Source organism: Glycine soja, chromosome 4 (assembly GCF_004193775.1).
Source record: "Glycine soja cultivar W05 chromosome 4, ASM419377v2, whole genome shotgun sequence".
In the NCBI taxonomy this organism is placed as follows: domain Eukaryota; kingdom Viridiplantae; phylum Streptophyta; class Magnoliopsida; order Fabales; family Fabaceae; genus Glycine; species Glycine soja.
In genome coordinates this window covers 14,764,293-14,781,250 of record NC_041005.1, presented here as the reverse complement: position 1 = coordinate 14,781,250, position 16,958 = coordinate 14,764,293, and the positions used below count along the sequence as shown (strand labels likewise).

Genomic DNA, 16,958 nt, shown 5'->3' with positions numbered 1-16,958 from the left:
TTACTCATTAATCATTATTATTACAACAACAATTGACAACTTTAAAAGAAAGAAATTAAAAGAGAAATATTAATATGATAGATAATATGATGTGATAAGATTATAATAATAAAAAGATAAAAAAATATTGACATGATAAATAATATGATGTGATAAAAAAAGACGGATCTAGAAATAAGGGGATTTAATTTTTTTTTTGTCTAACTTTTAAGAAATAATTTTAAAAAACTATTATTTTTTACACATAAAATTAAAATTTATTAATTTTTATAACAATAAAACACAGTTTTATGCTATTTATAACTTTAATCATTGTCAAAATAATAATAATTAATTTTACACATTTTTATATTAATTAACATGAACTATTATTATAATAACAACCAATAAAATTAATTTTATATAATTTTATACTGATGCCGCCAAGGCAGGTTTAAAATAAAATAGTATTAAATTATCACCACTCTTTTGAAAAAAATTATTGGAAAAATATTAATTGATTCTGTACCACGTGGCACCTTTTGATTGGTTGGAAGGAGAATACGTAAAATAAATTAAAGCATCATGGTCGAGCATAATTTCCGTAAGTGTGCATAAATTGACAGAAACACTCTGTCTCTCATACTCCGATCGCAGTAACGTTTCTTCGTTTCTCTCAATGTTGTCCTTTTTGTTACCTTAGTGAAATATAATGAGATAATTTTAAATTTTAAAAATTTTAAATGTTTTAATTTAAATTCTTTTATTTTTAAAATTTTTTTCTTAAATAAAAAAAAATTATATTTCTTCATTTTCAAAATATTATGTTAGGATAAAGAAATTGAATTTTTTTATTTTCAAAATTTATTATTTTGATAAAATAGTCAAATGTATTCTTTTTTAAAATTTCATATTTGAATAAAACAATTTTTTGAATAAAAGAATTATTTTTTTCATTAATAAATTCTATGTATTATTGTCAAGTGTGGTATTCTAATAAATATATACTATTTTAATCTCTTACAATTAAAAATATATTAATTCAATTATTTAAATCATTATTCCATTAGCAACCCACTACAAAGCTCTCTAAGCTTATAAGATAGAACTATTTAATAGATAAAATGATATATATTAAATGTGATCTCAGGAAGCATCATAGCATAAAAAATCTACAAATCAATATTCTCAAGGTTTTTTTTTTACAATAAAATCTAAGATATGAATGTGCAGTTTTACCTTGGAATGTGGTAATAGATTGATAAGTGTACTAATTTTATCACAAGTAGTAAATATTAAAATAAAAGATTGAGTGTCGAGTCCATAGATATTTTGTTTGTACTTGAGTTGATAAATACCCAATTTGTAAGCAAGAGAAAAGGAAGTATAATATAAATAAGAAGAAAGAAAGAAATTGAATTTAAAAACAAGAATAGTAAAATAAACAAGATGAGTGCAAAAGATGATTTCAAAATACAATTATGTTGGGGCCTATCATGCCTAACTACCCTTGATGCAATGTTAATGTTTTTCTCTATTAACTGCCTTCCCAATTTCCACCCAAATATGCTAAGATACTCAACCTTGATCCCTCATGATGAAGAGGCACAACAAAGTCATTCTATCCCTAATAATGCATTGTTGAGATGTCCTTTCTCAGTTCTTTAGACATTATCATTTCCCAATATATAACCCCCTAAAAATACATGCATGGATGGCCAAATCACACAATAAAGATGAAGAGCAGAAAAGAGACAATAGAAATTGAAATTGCATTAATAGATAAGAAGAGTTACATTATAAGGGCATTGGCTACTAGGCTCCAACAAATGGGGTTTAGCTTCTCATAGCCATGAGAGACTTTACACTCCGGAGGCTAATAGAAGAAGGGGTTGGGTGACTAATAGCAAGAAAATGGGGAATGACTAAGAAAAAGGGTTTTCCCTAAGGGATAGGCCTAGGCTTGGATAGCTCTAAGACTCGGCGTGTCTTTCCCTTCTGCTTCCTCCTCCTTATATAGGTTTCAGGTAGCTTAATTTTCACGTTGACTTCACACTTAGCGCGAGTTCTCGCGCTAAGCTTGAGCTGCGTGCTAAGCGCAGGCACGCACTAAGCCTAGGTGGGGTGCTAAGCGAGCTGTCTACTTCTTCCATTTTTCTTCCAAATTTTGCATCAATTTTCCTTCAAAGCACTTGAATTCTTTTTCTCTTGACTTCTGCTAGTGAAGAAATTGCACCCATTTATTAGCCAAAATTGGCTATCAAATTAGCTCATATTTCACAGTTATCAACTCCCCCAAATTAAAACATTTGTTTGTCCTCAAGCAAAAATAAGTCTGAAAGTATCAACACATGAGATAACTACGAAACCTTTTCAAACTTTTCACTGAATGATCCTGAGCTTGCATTTGTCTTGATCTTGTGATGGAAGCGTGAAGGAATACACATGGAGATGAAAAAGGTTAGCCAATAAAAACTTCATCGAGGCAAAATTACAACACTTCATTCCTCACAAGGTTAGTGATTCCCTCAGCGCACAAGTGTCTCGGCTAAGTGTTTTTAAAGTCAACAACTGAACTAATGTTCCCAATTTTGTACTTCTTCTTAGTTAAGGAAAGCATACATACATATTGTGGATCACTAAGGGCTTTTTAGGCTTGTAACATGGCTGGGCTAACAAAGAACTCATGGTTTTTCTTTGGAAACAAAGTTAGATTCTAAGATAGCACATACCTGATAACCCATGACTTATATTTCATAGCCCCCAACTTTCTTGTCTTCTATTCCTAACAACACACAAAATTTATTAGCACTTAGTTGCTATAAGCTCTTTATTTGAAACACAATTTTTATTTTTTTCAATTTTTCTTTTCTTTTCTTTTTTGAAATTATAACTGGCTTAAACTGGTACTGCAGCAACTTATTTACATTTAAGTGTGTGCTATTATTGATGTTCCCGAAACCAAAAAATCCTCCTCCCCCAAATTAGGGATAAATTTGTGTTGACCCATGCTCTCCTACAACCTAAGACAAAGTGGTCATTAATTTCATTCGGCTCAGGTTTCAAAAACAATTTATTGCATTAAGCTCAACAGGGTGCAAGGTATTCATTTTAGTAACAGGTTGGCTATTTGGCTCAGTGGCTAAGAAAATCAAACAAGGCCTTGATCATTTTCACCTTATGTATGTACTTAAACAATCTCAGAATCATGCAAAATCAGGAAATTAAGGACAATCGTTCTCTCACAGTTATAAGGCCACATATCTCACCGGACATTTATGAAGTGTTTGGCTTACCATACCATGATTTCCGTTCAAATGTGCTAACCTATTTACTTTTGTGCTTTCAATTCATACTTCATCACTCACAATGACACCTGCTCACAAGAATCAAAACTTTCACAATTATCTCATCAATACACAGTATCTCATGCATCAATTTATCTAGAACAAGTCACAGCCCATTACTAATTTCCTATATCTCTATCATGCAATTTTTTTATTCAATGACTAAAATTAAACTGCTGAAATTAAAATAAAGAAAAATTAAAGAAAAGAAAGGAAAATCCTGGTCAAAATAGGCCCCAATCTTGTGTGGGCCTTGGATCCCAAGCTCTATGGGCATCACTAATGTCCACAACATAATCATCATCAGCTTCGACATCTGTGGCATCATCATCAGCAACACCAAAGGTGTCACCCACCCTAACAAAAGGAAGTTGGACTGCTGGCCAAGTAACCTGGACGCATCCCAAATGGAGCATGCGATAGTCATGTTTCTTGGATCTTTGAGCTTGTGTGGTAGCTTCCTCTAGATCACTGCACTACAATTGCCCTCTACCACTATGTTCCCATTGTTGATATATGTCCCTTTCTTTGTGAGGAAGTCCTTCATGAATTTGTTATATAAAGGAATCTGTTGTAAAGCCTCTCTAAAGGGAATGGTGATCTCCAGCTTATTGCAGATGTCAAGAAAACGAGCAAAGTATCGCTCCTTGTCATTCTTGGATGACACCAAGGGATATGGAGCTTTCTTCACTTAGACTAGGGTATCTCCTTTCTAGCATCCCAAGCTAACTGGCTCTTGATCTTATTGGTTGAGACCTCATCACTACTCTCCTTACTCTCATTTTTTTCCTTTTTCTTCTTCTTCTCTCTTTTTCTTTTCTCCTTCCTCATCACTCACATCCTCCTCAATTCTCTTTTCCTTTTCAGCGTTTTCCCCTCTAGTGAAAATTACCTTGCACTTCTCCTTGGGATTTTTCTCAGTGTTGGCCCCAAAGGTTCCAATGGTCCTTTCAACCATTTGCTTAGCTAATTGACTCACTTGTACCTCCAGATTCTTGATTGCTGAATCAATACTCTTCTGGTGTGACATGGTAGTCTGCATGAGGTGTACCAGTAATTCCTCCAACTTGGTGATTTTCTCATGTAGGCTGGGCTTTTGGCTAGGAGGCTGATGAGATGGACCTCCTTGGTTGAAATTATTCCCTGGATAGGATCTCCATCCTTGGCCCTGTGAAAAATTACCTCTCTAATAGAATCCTGGTGGTCCTCCTTCATGGAATCCTTGGTGATTCTGACTGCCCATGTAGTTAACTTCATTAGATGCCTCATCTTGGACCATGCATGAGCCTGACTCATGAGTACCACCACAGATGTTGCATCTCCCAATGTGCATGACTGAAGACGAAGAAGGTTGCATTGCATGCAACTATTGAAAGAGATTACTCAAAGTTGCTGTAAGGGTCTTTAAGGTCTTGACCATGAGCTTGTTTTAAGCCAACATAGCATCTTAAGAAGTGAGCTCAAGAAGACTTTTCTTTGTGGGTATATAGGCTCGATCACAAAGGATGGCGTGATCACTGACTATCATATTATCTATTAGCTCCATGGCTTCTTTTGGCGTCTTCAACTTGATCTTCCCATCGACGGAGGCATCGAGGAGCTGCTTGGGATGGGGTCGCAAGCCATCAATGAAGATGTTGAGCTGGACTGGCTCACTGAACCCATGTATAGGTTTCTTCCGGAGTAACCCATGGAAGTGGTCAAGTGCTTCACCCAGTGATTCGGTAGGGAGTTGGTGGAAGGATGAGATTTCCTCCTTTCCCTCAATGGTCTTGGACTCTGGAAAGTACTTCTTTTGGAACTTTTCCACAACCTATTCCCCTTGAACGAGTGAAGTCATCTTTTTTCTTCACCAGTCAAGGAGAAAAAGAATAAGTTGAGGCATATGGCGTCTTCTAGCACTTCTGCTATCTTCACCGTGTTGCAAATCTCGATGTATATGGCCAAATATGCATACGGATCTTCACTCGGTAGGCCGTGAAGCAGATTCCCCTAGATTAGTTGGATTGATCCCTTGCGTCAGTTGATCAAGATCTTGTATGACATTTACGAGAAGCCTGTTGAGTTGATGTGGGATGGCACTAAATTTGGGATTCCTAATGCTTATGCATCATTCTTCTTAACATATTCTGATGTAAATGAAATAATAGCAGGTGACAAATGTTTGAACATATCTATACTACAATTATGGATGATATAAGTCAATTTTATGCCATTCAAAATCTGAACATCTAATATGTGTTATCATTTATTGTCATTTTGAACAATTTTCATTTCAATGTTCAAAATAGGTTTATGGATGATTGGAGCACAAGTTTGGGTTATGATTTTGTCTATGGATTCCTTGAGCCTCAGATGTACACCATGCAAAGGATCAACGTGTTGAATGTGAAAATTACATACAAACATGGGTGAAGGATTCTCAAAGACAGGTGTACCTAGGAGCTTACCTGAATCACTAAGTTGTATCAATGCAAATGGTTGGTAAAAAATGTTTCAATTATACGTACCTAATTTTTGTTTAATGCAAGGCCCATTGGCAGCTGATTGTACTTTGTCCTACCAACGATGTTGTTGCTTGGTTCTGTTCATTACATAAAAAGCCTGATATTCATATAAAAAATGCAGTTAACAAGTTAAGTTTGATATTGTAACTCATTTAATCTATTCCAAACTTGTAATGACCAAATATTTGTCGGAGTTTTAGCATTTATGTTTTATTTTTGTTACCAATGCAATGAATACATTGAAGACCACTGTGGATGGAAAAAACGAGGCACGACCTCCTACGTGGATTGAAGTAAAGGTTAGTCGCTAAATTTTTGGTTTTTTATCAATAGTGATTTGTATGTGGTAACTTCACTACACTTTTTTGATTCAATGATGTTTTATATTGAATGTAGAGCCATGTTCAAAGTAGAGGATATGAGTGTGGCTATTATGTGATACATTAGATGTGGAACATAGTATGTGAGGGTTTAAAGAATGATTGGACCATGGTATGTTTGCTTGCATAAATTCAAATTAGCATTTACCTTCAATTTTGTTATCATTTTACATAGAAATGACATATTATCTGTATTTTTTTGTTTGTAGTGGTTTGCTAATGGGACGCCATTAGACACGGAGACAATAACAATGATTCCCAAGAAATGGGTAGCATATTTTGTAAAAGTCAAAAACATGACATGTAGAAAGTCGTAGATGATATAGGATGATCGTACTATTGTTCATTTGATGGTTATTGTGAACATTAAGAAGACGATTGTACAAATATTGACATTTATTTGACAATAAATATTAAAATTTGTGTATTTCCTTTTCACTTCTACAAATCTATTAAAGATTATCATTGTATTCGCAATACAAATTATGCATACGGACTGGAAAAGTGTTTTTTGCACGGCCAATGGGGCAATTTTGCAGGACATTTGAAGTTGCATGGACATGTGAAGCTTCTTTAGTTAACATACCCATGTAAGTTCATGTTAAGGCTTTATTTTGGTACATTTTTGTAAGTATTTACATTTTCAATTAACTAATACTTACCATTATTTGTAAACATGTAATTGCTGGCTGATAATTGAGCGATTTTCATGACACATGCTACAAGCTTTCGACAATGTCTCTAAACTACGTAAGTTGCTATACAATTTGCTTTTATAGATTTGTTTTTTTTTAAGTAACAATTGTTTTTAGGTTTGGTATTTTGCAGCCTTGAGGACTTCATTCAAACATCCAGTATTGGGGAATTCAGGAAACATCTTCAGCTTCTATTTGCGTTACTTGGTCAAAATTATATCAGTTCATGCGGATCCATTAATTCATTGTAACTATAATTTGTTCTTGTGCAGTTAAGTTTTCATAAATTTCTGCAGTCGGCAACTTAGAGCTACCATTATGTGTTGTTGCTTTTAGTTGACATCATAGTGAGAATGGTTTTTTTTGTCTTCTTCCTTTTTTTATTCCTTTTCTTTTGTGTCATAATATTTTGCATTGTAACACTTGTTGGATTTTCTTTGCTTTCTTTGATTCCTAGGTCTATCTCCTTCCCCCAACGCCCTAGTTCCCTTGTTAAATTTTGTAGGACTATAAAATGAAATTTGGATTCTGGTTTGTAACACTTTTAAATGCAATTATTTGAATATTGCAAGATGGTGCAAAGATACATAGTGTTGTGTTGGCATGTACAGATGGAGCAGTTATTCCTGTCAGTCAAGTGTGTGATGCAATTAGAGAGCTTATGAATGAAGGAGTTGAGCAATGGGATCCTCTACTAGACTGTACAAGGGGGAAGAACATGCTAAAGTTCAGTTCATTGTAAGTCATTTTTTTCTCCCAATATTTTTTATGATTTTAGTACATAGAATTTTATTCTCTAAGAGCCAATAATCATGATGAAGCTCTTGGCAATTAATAAAGAGAAAGACTTAATAATTTGTCATGCATCATTACATTTATGGGCTTTGTGTCCATCCTTACTATGGATCCAGGCTAGGTGCGAATCTTTATAAAGCCATTGCACCATGTATGGCTGCCTCTAAGTGATCTTTGCCTCCAGTGGATCTTTGCTTAGTGCTGAACTTAGCTAGGTGCTAAATGGGCTAGGTGCCCACTATAATGGGTAGGCACCATATAATTACTACCTTTGGGTACCCGCATGCTTCATGCATTAATTGCAAGACAATTACTAGTTGATCGACCAAGCATGACATTTATACTAGGTGACTAATTGTCATTGGATGATTCAATACACTTGTGTGTCATAAATTAGTATTGTACTCAGATTGTATTTTTCCATGTCTCTGCTAAATGTAATAATGCTGTTTGTGAAGTGCTACTAGTGCTTAAAGTACATGTGGAGTAGGAAATTGACAGTGCTCGAATAGTTGTAATTGTAAATGATAATTTGTGTTCTGTATTTGGATTCTATTGTAGTATGACTGCTTGACATAATGGTAAATTATTATGAGTTATCCTAATGACTGATGTATTATGTGTGAAGCATATTTGAATATGACTGAGCTTTGAGTTACTTATGTATGACTTAGTGATCAATGTTATGGACATCGCTTGCACTTTGGCCAATAATCATGATGAAGCTCTTGACATCAAGTTTCGGATATTTGCATTCTAGTAATGGTTTTCTATATGAAGGCCTAACCTAATGAGTTTTTATAATTATGCATACGTTTACAGGTTCGAGACTATAGATAAGAGTGCCACTTAGAAGTAAATCAACCTTGGAATCTAGTTTCATGTTGACTAATGGTTGTTACAAGTGTTTGAAAATTGCAGTAAGCTGAACTTGTGACTTACCACTGATGAATGTTTTGTTCATATAAACATATTTTCTAGGGTGAAGGTCACTAGGGAGATTCTCATGTCACAACCTTCTCACCAATAGATTCCTCATACAACTTACTACATAATGTTGCCATAATAACCCTCCAAGTGCATGTCTTTCATTTCACCAAACATTTGTCCAAAATATATTTTTTCAATGCTACTTAGTACTCACTACTCCCTCACCCTCCATTGGAAAGTGTAACCAATACACAAAGATGTTTTGACATTTGTTGAAATTCCTAATTCAGCTAAGCTTCTTAATGGACAATGTTGAAGATTTACATATATATTGTTCACTACATGAAGACAATATATCTTTTGACCTTTTGCCACTTTTTTTGCAATTGGTTTTATATTGAAATCCTTAACAACAACATCACTTGTCATTCTCTAGAACAAATTCCAACTATCCTCCTCTTGTAAAGGTCTAAGATCAAATTCTTTTTGTGTTCCCATCCTTTTCAGGACATTAAGATATCTAGAAGTGACCACTAATTTAAAGCCATTGTGTTCATCACCAAAAGGAATTCCCACTTCTACCAAATCAACTTCCCTTCAAATGTCAATAAGTTTCTTTACCTTAGCAACAACGTCATTGGCATTCTTCACCCAATTATTTGAATATATCTTCCATCTTTTCTCCATTCCTTTTAGCCTCAACATCAAAGTGTTTTAGTATCCTCCAGCCTTTGAAGGTTCTCTTCATAGGAGACTATGTAACCAAATTCAAGTTTAACAATTGGAGAACCAACTGAGACAATAGTATCCATGGCCAGCCCATTGCACTAGCTGTGAATTGTAACAAAAAACATAGACTATAATGAATAGATAGATAGTTATGTTAAATACTACTACCACCCCCATTACACATCAATTGTTCACTGCTAATGTTATGCCATCTTTTAAAACTCTACAGGATCTGGGTGATGGAAAACTTCTCCTACCGTTAAAGATAAAGCTAAAGCTTTATGATTTCTTCATGACCTCTAATCAAGTCCATATTACTACTTACTGATGGGAAAGGATGTGTCACAATTGTCTTGTGTAGAGAACAAGGCATTCTCACCCTCTTGTGCAAATCCAACGGTGTCCAAAAGGTACTCTTGCTTTTCTGTATTTTTTTTTCAAGGTTTTAAAATTGCAGTAATTAAGTGTTGTTGTTTTTTGTTTCTATGTACGTTATTTGGGAACAAGAAAGAATATCTCCATCATGGTTTGGTTAATGTTTGCTAATTGCATGATACAAATGCCATTTAGTATATTTTGTTAGGATAAAATGCATTCAAAAAAACCATAGTCAAAATCTGTTGAATGCATTTAATGAAGCTTATGACTTTCTACGACGATCTTTACGTAAAGACCGTCGTAGAATGCGTGCATTCTACGATGGTTCTTACTTAACGACCGTTGTAGAAGGCGTGCCTTCTAAGATGATTCTAAAAGAAGCATCATCTTAGAAAATTTGATATTTCTACGACGATTTTTGGGGCAACCGTCGTTGATGGCCTCGACTTTCAATGACATCATTTATAAAGACGGTTTGTAATCATCATTGAAAGGCTTTATCAACCATCATTAATTGCATTTTTTGCAGTAGTGTTAGCTAAAAATCGTCTTAGAATGATACCTTTCTAAGACGATTCTTAGTTAAAAATCGTCTTAGAATGATACATTTTTCTAAGACGATTTTTTTATAAAACCATCTTAGAATGTCTTTTTTTAAAATAAAAAAAGTTAAAAAATTTGAAGATTCTTAGACAATTTTTTCAAGTAGACATTCTAAGACAGTTTTTCAAAGAACTGTCTTAGAATGTGTTTTTTTTTTATAAAAAAATATTTTAAAAAAGTAAAGATTCTAAGACGGTTTGGGATGTCATTTTTGTAAAAAAATAATAAATTATTTTCTTCACTGTTTTTAATACTTTTTTATCATCTTTTTATTTTCTAGGATTTTAATGAAACATCTTAGATACTTAATCAGTACTATTGTTCTTCAATACAAAAATGAAGTTTTATTTTGATAATCTTAGCAACAAATTAAAGTCAATATTAAAAGTGGACATTAACTATTGAGATGAAATTCTATTTTTATAGTAGTAGCTAATATTGTCCTTCTCGGTACAAACCTGTGTGAATGAAAGAAATTAACCTTAGAAGTGGATGCGCGTGGTATGGTTCAGTGAGGTGGTGGACCACACAAGGACTTTATTTTAGACCTACCAAGTTTATTTCTCGTTGGCCCTTAATTATTCTACATCATCAACAAAACCTAACAACATAACAAATTAATTAACAACATTAATATCAAAGATATCAATTATAATGACTCTAGAAAATAAAATTAAAAAACAATACTAATCATGGCTTCTGCAACTAAGTATACTGATTATTCATCCTTTTTTGTTTATAACTAGAATAAGTATGACAAAGTACAAAAAGAAAAATTAAAGAATGTAACATGTTTTCTTTTAGAATAAAAAGTAAATGTGTACTATTATTTAAAACTGGTTGTGCTTCTAAATAGTGGAGTTCTATGATTACTTAATTAATTATTACAATGTCATCCTTTCTTTTCCAGTTTAAACCAAAACTGTAGGATAGATGTATTACAGTTTTTTTAAGAATAATTACTTTTTAAAATATAATAATAATATATAGAATAGCATCATAGGATTAGAGTATATGTATCTTGGGTACCAACACCAAGAAAGTAACAAGTAAATAAAAAAAATTGAAGTCAAATAAATGTGAGCAAATATCTGAATTGTGGTCATTGGAGGGTGAATTAAATTTGAAAAAGATTTGAGTCCCCCAACAGTATAGTGAGAGTTACACTCTTGAAGCCGAATCCATTTTCCTTGATGCGAGAAGTAATTTTTGGAATCTACAAACAAGTGGGCCCAGACATGGGCTTGGGCCTTTTGCCACTTGTCATACGTATGGTGGCACAAGAACTAAATTTATGTTTTGACATTTTTAAATTAAAAATAATGTAAAACTTACCATATTATCTAAGTTTAACATTCAACAACTCAAACTAAACACAAGCACTAAAATAAACAGAGGAACACATCTCTAACACCACCAATTAGTTGTGAGAAAAATTCACTAAACTTCATTTAATTCTATCAAATCAATTTTCAACACTGATTCATATATATAAAACCTGTCCAGTACATCCAATGAAAACAACATAAAAGAAATCCAAAATATTTGATAAATAAACTCACCACAATAAGTTTCCCATAATTCTCAGGCCGTCTGGCTAAATTTATGGCAACAATTGCTACATCTCCTAAAGAAATCCCAACCTAGACAAAAATTTGAATTAAATATGATAGAAGCTATTGTAAGAAGTATAAACCAAAGATGAAGAATTTCAAGCCAATAACTAAATTGAATTTTGCATCTAGAATATACGCACACTAAAAATATCTATACAAAGCTAAATGCAGATCCCATGCTTCAATTTATAGCCAAAATATTGCAAACTCTGCTGATAATTAACATTAAAATATATTCAAAGATAATTTACAAGTAAAATGATTTTTAGTAGGACTAAAGTAGGAATTTTGTAAAGCCAAAGACTAAATGACTAACAATTACAATCTCGAGGACCAGAATGAGGATTTACTCAATATTTTAACTTATAACGTACTAACAAACCTTTCAATGCTAATCTCCTTGCCATTTCAACCACTTCGACATTTGTAACCTATACTTTCATGTGTCCGGTTAATTAATTGTTCAAAATAATCTATTTATGCAAATAATAAAGATAACAACACTACATATATGATTAGAAACAAAAAGCCACTAAAGCAATAACTAAAGAGAGTTTAGTAAAAATTGAACTAGTGATCACTAAAACTCTAAAATTAAACGAAGTGGGAGTGGCTGTAAAAGCCAATTTAACTTCAATCCAAACCAGGGTTCACCAATCACACCAACCAAATGCTATAGGTCAAAGTCTTTCAAAATTTTGGCACAAACACGTAATGCAATAATTTGTTACCAAATAACGTCTATATATACGTACTCCGAAGCTTATATATATATATATATACAGAGAGAGAGAGCTGACAGGCAAATTCCATTTAAAATATGTAATAATATTAACTTATTAGAAAGCAAGCAAAAATTATTACTTTAATTTGTCTAAGATTAATTATGAGGTCTCAATAAATCTCTATATTGCATTATTATTAACTTTTTTTTGTTAAAAAAATATGATAATATGTCGTGTAAAGATTATCAAAACTACATGATCTTAAATCATATAATAACTTAGTGAAAGAACAAAAAATCAAGCATGATTATTGATAAATAACAAATCAGGACAAGAATGAGAGAAAACCAAGCTTGATTTCAGCCCAAAATTCTGCAAGTAGGATAGTGCTCATATTTAATTCTAAATCCATAGATTCAATTTATTCTTTTTTAGTACAAAAAGGAGTACGAAGGATACCCAAAACAAATTCTAATAATTGTTTCCATTTTTGTAAGATATCAAAATATATAATATCAAAATTCGTACATTCGAGTTATGCTATAGAGGGATTGGGATGGCTGCTATTAATACAAACTAAATAATTTATACTAAACAAGATAATGAAGAAATTAAATGATTAACGAGACATATGATTAGTGGCAGATGACATGTTTCGGAGAATTAATAAAGCTTGACATGTTTCGGAGAAGTAATATTAGCTATCCAATAAAATATATGCAAAAATTAAAAAGAGAGCCACAATCTTTCCATGTTGCGTGTTCTTTTATCTTGATTAGTCCTAATAATGTTGGAAACACAGTATGAAGAATGTCCAAAACAAAATTTAGCCAACCAAAAGTAGAAGAAACACTTGTACTACATTGTCACTGCCATGATTAGGAAGTTGAATATGAGGTGAATTTATTTTTTGAACAACAGACTATTAAGTTGGCTTGTGTAAATGATTTTACTTCCCTGCTTTTCTTTCCCATTCTCCAATTTTTATTATAACAATTGGACATACCGACATGGAGGAAATAACAAGCAATATTACACACAAACAGAGACTAACATAATTTGAACATCCAAGACAATAATAAATATTGTAGATTTATTCAAGTAAAATCCTTAACTCACAAGAGTATCAACTTGAGTGATAATGTTCGCATAATGCAACACAAGACTAGCAGACCCCACCTTCTTATGGTTGCCTTGAGAATCTTTCGCCTGCTTATCAGTATCTACAATGTTGTAGAGGAAAATAAGTGTAAAAGACACGTTTTCTTCAAATCATGAAACAATTGCAAGGGCTTCATGTACCTCATTTTATCTACCCATAACATTCAATTCAAATCAATACGCTGAGTGAGTCTAACTAGGGCATTTTATTCAAACCCAAATCAAACTAATAATAAAAAGAGGAAAGAAACTTGTTGTGTTGAAGATATTTGTCGTCATAGAGAGTGGCAGTCACAACCTCTTGCTCTTGCTCTCTTTGGTTTTCGTACACCACCGGCATCACGGGTCACACTATCAACTACAAACCAAAACGAGTTATATTATATGATACCCACATTAAAAACCATACCTACTTCCTCTGCCTTCCTCTGAGCATTATCATTGAAAGTCTATTATGTCAGCGCTGCAGGAGGAGCGATTCTCGAGGTTGCGCTGGCCTGAGGTGGTGAGGGAGAAGCCCACGAAGACGGCGGTCATGAAGAGGGAGTTCACGTTCACCAGGCCGCAACGGCATAACAAACCCTAGATGAGGGAGTCGAAGAGAGAGAAGCATGAAAGATTGGGGGAGTCGAAGAGAGAGAAGCACCAGAGATTGGGGGAGAAATGAAATATTTAAAAGAGTGAAAAATGGTAAAAAATCATCTTGAAATGACAGTCTTTTAAGACTCCATATTTACAAAATTTTCACCGTCTTATATACTAAGACGGTTCTTGAAGAACCATTGTTGTTTTACTGTCGCTTTTTCTAGTAGTTCCATCTCAAACAATCTTCATCTTATCTTTGTCTATACACTTATATTGTTAACTTTTTGTTGATTTTAATTTAAAAATAATCTTAAATCACAATTTAAATATATATGAAATTGTAATGTGATTTATTATAAATTAAATAAGTACTTCTTTTATTATAAATTATATACAAATGAACATTTAATTTATGCAATACATAAGCTAAATTTCTATTTTACAATTAATTCATTAAATATACTCTATAAATTTAAAATATTTATTTATAGTAGACTATGGTTATAATTATATAAAATTAAATATTTATGTTGTGAAAATGAATTGTCATAAATGAATTTTGCAAAATAGCAATTGGTCGTTGAATATCCACTATGTTCTTATACAATTATGGTGTAAACTTCTGGTCTCAATTATCAGAGCCATATGTTTTATTTTAGGGATGGAGTAAGTGAATCACAATTGAACCAAGTGCTCAACAATGAGTTTAGTCAAATCATTGAGGTACTCATACCCATTATTCCTAGAATGAAATTGAAGTCATTGAGTTTAATTGAAATTGCATTTTCATGCATGCAAACACGTTGATGAAAAGTGGGATCCAAAGTTCACTTTGATTATCGCCCAGAAGAATCATCATACTAGATTCTTCCAGGCCAATGCTAGAGATCAAAATAATATTCCACCTGGTTTGTTACCTTAACAACAAAAAACTAAAATAAAATTGTAACTGTTGATTTGCTCTCCTAATCCTCTGTTTGTTGTGTGCAAGAACCGTTATTCACAACATTATCTGTCATCCCAAAAACAATGACTTCTACTTGTGTGCTCAAGTTGGGACGATTGTAAGTACCATGCATTTTCAATGTTAAATTTGTGTGCCATTTTCTATGGCATGATATTGAACAAGCAGTAGTGTCAATCTTCAACCAACTAAGATATATAGGCAAAATAACTTTTAGGCTTAATTATAGATTTTTATTCTATGGGGTTTTGTCCCTAAGAAGCATCTTGTCACATTTAATTTATCCGGTTCAAATAAAATTATCTCTTGTGAATGATATTGAATCTAAACAAGAAATTATCTTATTATTGTCGAAATTTAATTTTGGCCCCCTTTATTTTTTCTTTCTAGTATTTGGTCATTCTACTATGTTAATTGTGCAATTATTGTCCATTTGTTAACTTGACATTGAATGTCAAAATTTAAAGGGACCAAAATACAATTAAACCTAACTTCTAATAATTCATCATTAAGTTCTTTTATTTATACACGATTAAGTTAAATTAAATAAGTCCATGGCCTTTGAAACTCGTGACCCATTTTTTATTTGTCAGGTGCATGAATATTTGATAAAAGTTATTGTGTTGTTGAGTCAGTAGATTGACTATTGTTGGTAAGTTTTGAGTTCCATGGTATATATCTTATGTGAATAGGAAGGTGAGAATCCTACATTGATAGAGTGGGATCGCTTTGCTCATAGAGAATATATTAGGCTTTCAATGGAAGAAGATGTAGAGGATGCCTCTAACGGTAGTCTAGAAGTTTGGGATAAATAACTGGAGGCTCCTTTATGACATCAATTATGTAAGTTGAAATATGTGGTATATAATCCAATTTAACTTTGCATTTATAATTAAAAAATAAAGGCTTTTTCAAATTTTAGTTGCACCGTGGATCAAGCCAGCACAAAGTTGGACTGGCACTAGGCAGATTGTAGGCATTCCAAGCTAGCAAATCAAATATTTTATTCCCTTTTAATTTAATTGCTTTTACACACTTTGAGCATGTTCAATAGCATCCTTGCGGTAGTGTTTTAGAATTTTCAATCTAGGGGGGATAGGAGATATAAAGGTGTCTCGAAACAGGATTTGATGGAAAGTTGTTCCTCTTATGGAAAGGTAAATGAATTCCTTGGTTTTCTAAAGGTGAGTGCTTTTATTTTGGTGACATGTGTAGCTGATTTTGGTGATAATGTATATAGAAATAATGTATCTGTAGATTGATTTTGAATTTAGAACCCAAAAGTGATATATATATATATATATATATATATATATATATATATATATATATATATATATATATATTCAAAAACATCGGTTCTGTTAAAACCGATGTTGAAATGTGTTATATAACATCAATTTTAAAATTGTTGTTGTATAACACGCTTCAACATTAGTTTTGACAAAACTAATGTTGTATAACACATTCAACATCAATTTTACCAAAATCAATGTAGAAAATACTTCAACTTTGAGAAGAACCGATGTAAATAATGGTTTTCAACATCGGTTTTATAACCGAT

The 16,958-nt window shown here is 32.6% G+C and overlaps 1 long non-coding RNA gene across 5 annotated transcripts; it reads right to left on the bottom strand.

Moving 5' to 3' along the window:
* Positions 1 to 1,732: 1,732 nt before the first annotated feature.
* On the bottom strand, positions 1,733 to 14,485 carry LOC114409401. 5 transcript variants are annotated; one of them, XR_003666074.1, is made up of 7 exons: positions 14,255 to 14,485; positions 13,804 to 13,907; positions 11,906 to 11,986; positions 10,802 to 10,944; positions 5,837 to 5,930; positions 2,349 to 3,355; positions 1,733 to 2,194 (listed from the first exon to the last, which is right to left on the bottom strand). It is a non-coding gene; the product is annotated as an uncharacterized LOC114409401 (long non-coding RNA). The 5 variants fall into 5 exon arrangements; XR_003666075.1 differs by having other exon boundaries at positions 1,733 to 2,396; positions 2,712 to 3,355; XR_003666072.1 differs by having other exon boundaries at positions 1,733 to 3,355.
* Positions 14,486 to 16,958: the final 2,473 nt, after the last annotated feature.